We start from the raw sequence: 5436 nt of genomic DNA, 5'->3' as shown, positions 1-5436 counted from the left end.
GCCCTGATCACTTGGTGTGATGCTACTGAAGACCCAGTGATTCATGGTTTTGACCACATTGCTCTTGACTTTGGGACCTGTCCTAGGGCACCGGCCTTTTTTAAAAGGGTGGTCTTACATTGCCTTCTGCATACCTGTATTTATTTGTCAGCCAGTTCTGTAGCCCTTCCGTGCATCAAGTGGCAGTTATTTGTGCAAGCAATTCCACTGGCTTGAGCGTGGTTAAATGGCTCAGTAAATGGTGTGCAATCTGAGTTCAAGGTGGTACATTTTGGGTGTGAGTGCTCTCTTTTTGTGGAGAATGTGAGAAACTAATTCCCAAATCCTGGAATCCCGGCATGCCTTAAATTCTCTCCTTTTCTTATGTTTTGCCTCTATCCAGTGGGTGGGTGGATGGGCTGGAAGTGAGATGGGAGGCTGGACTTTCCTCCCTTGTGCAGCAAGCAGTTCTTCCAGAGAAATTCCACAGCTATTTCTGAGTCTGTCCAGAGTTGTCTGCTTGCTTTGCCAACGCTATTTTCTACACAAATCAGTTTTCTGCTGCTGTGCTGGGCTCTGTGAAAGGAGCAGAGGAGCCCTTAGAAGTGATATAGCTCTGTAGCACCGTCTGTCAAACTGAGCGGCATTAAAAGGAAACCCTTCCAGCCCCCATCAGCACAAGCTAATTGTGCAGGAGCTCCCCAGGTCCTGGGCTGGGAAGGGCTCAGCAGTTGCTGGTCCAACCGCAGCAGAGTCAACCCCAGCCCCAAAAGCATCCTCTTGGTGCAGGTGTCCAAGGGTCAGCAGCGTGGGCTGAGGGATGCTGGGGGTGGCGAGAAGAGAGATGCTGAAATCTCTATTATGAGATCAGCTCCAGGGCTGGGGCTTGTGAAGGAGAGAGGAGCCCCAGCATCTTCCACCCTTATCACAGAGTAATAGTCCTTCCGCCCTGACAAGGCATTTCACCCCTTTCCAATGCAAATGACTTTGCCCTCCCTGTCTTCCTGCTGCAGAAATTACCCCTTCAGAGTAACCTTCAGATGTAAATGAGTTTGTAATTTGCCCCTTGCTGCTCCAGATGCATAGAAGTTGGGCAGTTGCAGAACTTAACAGCAGTGTGTGCTGTGCAACTCCCACGTGTCGTTTCCCAGGACGTAACAGAATGTGGAAATGCCACTAATCAAACGCATGATAGTTTCATCTGGTTTTATTTGTTTTCATTTTAGCTTAGTTTCCCCAGGAAATGAGTGCTGTCTGTCTCCTGCCCTTTGCATTTGGCCAGTTTCAACCAGCTTGCACCAATGGTTGGCAGTCTTGAAGGACATTAATTTGCCACTTGTTTTTGGTAAGATTAGTGGCTGCCTGGGAAATCTCTGAAGCAGTGCTCTGAGGAAAAAGAGACTGTTTTCAGCTATTCTCCATCCTGCCTGGTAGCAGCTGCCTGGCCAGGCATTGCATGTGTGGTAGTCAAACATGCAGCACTTTCATAGCCCTGGCCACCTTGCGAGGCGTGCATGGTCTCCAGGGCAGGGGTTGGTGTGAGGTGATGCTGGAAGGAGCTGGAGTGGCTGCAACGGAGGGGCAGGAGGGCAGAGGACACATTTCCAGCAGACTGGGCCTGTTTGTTACACCTCCCCGCAGCACCGCTACCTTCTGTCTGTCAAGCTAAAGCTACTTGAGATTTAGGAAGGCTGTCAGGCTGACAGCCATAGCTTGGAGCCTGCTTTCCTTGACCTCCAGGACACCTTGGGCTGAATGGAGGTGATCATCGAAGCAGATGGGAACGTGCAGCCTGGGCAGGACTTAGGCAGAGGTATGTGTGTGCACAAACTGCACGTGTGCAATGGCAGCGTCATTATCTGAGTGTTCACCGGTGTCATCCTGTTGAATTCACTGATAATTTGACAGTGATGAAAAGGTAACATTCAGTGCTGTACGTTTCTCCCCAAAATAGCTTCTGTGAGCGAATAGTCTCTGATTCCCATGCAGCCCCTTCCCCGTGGTTACTTTAGGCAGGTGCATACTTGGGCTGATGCAGTGCTGTGAGATGTCAGGGACGTGTTTTGGTATTGCAAAGCGCCCTGGTGTAGATGCAGGTGGTCTTGGCATGGGTGTCTTGGGTGGTCTGCCTCGGTAATCTGGGCAAAACTATACTAGGAAAAGCAGTCTTATCCCTGACCCAGGCTGTGCCTGTCCTAGGCAACTTTTCAGTATAGCTGTGCTGGACACATCTCTTCCAGACCTGGACTGAGCAAAAAGACAGACATCTGTTCAGGCAGCAGCATAAGAAAGAGGAGCATCAGGATGTCAAAGAGTGTATGTGGGATGTGTGTGCAATTCCTCAGCCAGTGCACAGTTTGCTGCCCTCTCTATTGCTGGTGGTCTTCAGACAATACATGCCTGTTGTCCTGGGGCATAGAGCGTGGCTGAATCTCAGATGCCCGTATGCCACTTGTTTTCAGGCAGCCTGTGATGCAGCTAGGATCAGATACATCTATCAAGGTGAGATGGAGGAACTGTGTAGCTCAGTCCCCATCAGGGGTTATGGAGGATGTGGAGCACCAAGCTGTGCCAACAGGGCGAAGGGGGATGCTGTTCCCCCTCCCTCCACACAAACTCTACAGGGCTGGGCACCTCTGGCATCCCGGCATGAATCTCTTGTGTTAGAGCTGTTGCACTTAGTGAAGGAGAATGTCTCTTGCTTCCCTTCCTTTCCCCTCCATGGGCACCAACTCTTACCCCTGGCAGCGTGGCACAGTAGATGACTGTGATATAGGCAGGAACGGGCTCTTGGGCTTCGACCAAACATCTTGTGCAGGTCCCTCCTCTGACAGTGCCAGCCACCTGAGCTTCATTCTGAGGTACTATGGAGTAAAACATTGCTGCTGTAACATTTCTGCCTGCTCTTAACCATGTTGTGCTAGCTGTAGTGTGCTAGCTAGATATGTTTATCGATGGCGTAGTGGCTTCTCTGTTAGGTTTTAAATGAAACGGAGCGGGTTGCATGCCAAGAGGGAAGGATTGCAATGCTTCTACCGCCTCAACGGACTTTTCCACGGTGGAGCTTTTCCAAAAGGTGCGCACTGGAGAGAGCTGGCGTGGCCTGAGTGCCTGGGACACTGCAGGCTCTGACTGGCTGCAGCTCAGGGACTTGATAGCTCTGTTTTTTACAGGCTCTGCTCACTGAGGATGGGGAAAGATGGAAGTGAAGCTTGCTTTGTTAGGAACAAAAAAGCATGTAAAGCTTGTGGTAGTAGCTGCTAGCACCCATTAGACAAGGTAAAAATACTACTTAAAATAAGAGGGTGTGTGTGTTTCCACATGGGGATATACGAAGACAAATAAGACTTTTTAAAAAGCATGAAGCCTCCATAGTGAGCATGCTGTCAAACACTGCCTCTTGCCAGCTAATACCATCCACAAATAAAACAAGTTAGGTTGTTGCTATTGCAGCTGCTTTCCCTCATGAAGCAGAGTCAGCCAGACTCGTCTGACTCTGAGAAACGTGTTGGCAGTTTGCCTGAAGTCCGAGGCGCATGGGGTAATTTACTTAAAAACCCAATATAACAGTTATCCACATACAACCCTAACATTTGCTTGCAGTTGTGTTTTATATGACACACACTCAGAAGTTGCTCGTTGGCTGCATTCACCAGCAAACACAGCCTGGAGGTGATCAGCTTCTTTCCTGACCTGCAGTTAACAGCAATAATTATACTTCAACAAGTTTTAATGTGGGAGGTAGGATGAATTCAGCGGCGTGAGCAGAAGGCTGTCAGTGGGGTCATTTGGGATCCAGGCCTTGGGAGCTTTCCTTCTGACCTTGGGCAAAGCACAGCAGCTCCTCAGTGCCCCTCCTCTTTAAATCTCATCTGTTAGGATTAGTTTCAGAACAATTGGTTGATAATGGTCTCGGTTTCCTCCTCTGAAAAAACCCCAAAATCCCCAAATGTTTGTGCATGGAATCGACCTTTAAACGTAGAATGTCCCTCTCTCCTCCCTGCTCTTTACCTCAGATAAAGGTGGAAGAAAAAGAATCGTTCACAGCCATCTGCTGGAGGCATCAATCATGCTGGGAGCAGTCTGCCAGTTGTTCCACACGTTATTAATGATGAAAAGATACAAACATATGAGCTCATAATTATGTTGCATTTAAATTACTTACAAAATAATGACATTAGGAGAACAATGGCGTTACAAAATCAGGCGGACAAAAGCAAGGAAGGGCCAGTACTAATGTTTCATAGCTCTCCCTTGCATCTGCATTGTGATACAATCTTTAATTCTACAGTTGCATCATTTTTTCCATTTCACAGAGTCCTTCTTTCAATGGATAGGTATTTACTGCACGATTTATTTTCTCTTCCCCACATTTACTATCTCCATGTGTTTCCACATCTGTTTATTTTGCACCCCACTCAAACTTAGAACTGATCAGTGCTTCTACTTCCTTCCTGGGGGCTTCGCAAGTGGGGAAATTCTTACTGTAGCAACATCTTGGGTGCAGGTGCTGTCTTCGTCTTAGCTGAGGAATGGAAGCAAAGAGCAAATAAAGCTCAAATGATTGAAATGCCTTAAATTTTGGCTGCCTCAAAGAGATACTTAGGGACGATATTATTTTTCACTCACCTCAGAATACCTGGCATGATGTAGCAGGTCATCTGCTGGAAGCACAAGGACGACTGACCTCAGCTGTAAGTCTCGGCACTCTTGCTGGTTGGTCCTAGATGTCTTGGCTCTGCAGAGGCTGGGGACTGCCATGTTAGGGTCACCTGAAGAAAAACTGGTTTCAGGGACTTGCTGAGCATCTTACAAAGACTGTGGAGCTGAGAAAGACATAATTCCTGCCTGCGGGTGGTATGCCAACTTCCTCAAGCAAGGTGGTTGTCTCTTTCTTCTTGCGTTTCTTTGTTCACTAATCTTCGTGACCTCCACTGAGTGGGGCAGGATCTGAGACAGCCATCACTTTTATCATACAACCCTGTTTTTTTTTCCAAAGCAGTTGATTTCCAGGGTTCAAATGGATTGTGATCATTGAATTGAAGACAGTCAGTGCAGATGTCCAGGAGCTGGGTGAAGGTTGTATGGACAGTCTTCACTATGATACCTCTTAATTTTTGAGTGCTCGAGTTTGCAGTCTTTTTGTTAAAGATTTAATGTTGTTAGGTTTAAATGTAATTTTATAGCCATACAAAGGAAAAAGGAGGAGATAAAAATTAGTCCTGTCACATGAATCTCCAGTGATCAGGGTCACCCAGAGGGTGTAGACCTCTGGGCTGTAGCATTAATTTCTAACCCCTGAGGTAATGGCCTGCCTAAGAGCACCATTTGGCTGTGGATAGTGGTAGTTGCCAGAGTGGGGTGACATGCTCAGCAGGTCATCTGTTGCTGTGTTGGAGGGTTTTGCAGCCAAGAGCCAGGATACCCTCAGATCCCATTTAAGGATGGGATGGGCAG

The sequence above is a fragment of the Pterocles gutturalis genome, unplaced genomic scaffold (genome assembly GCF_000699245.1).
Source record: "Pterocles gutturalis isolate BGI_N339 unplaced genomic scaffold, ASM69924v1 scaffold36114, whole genome shotgun sequence".
NCBI classification, from domain to species: Eukaryota; Metazoa; Chordata; class Aves; order Pterocliformes; family Pteroclidae; genus Pterocles; species Pterocles gutturalis.
Note: the sequence above shows the minus strand (reverse complement) of the source record.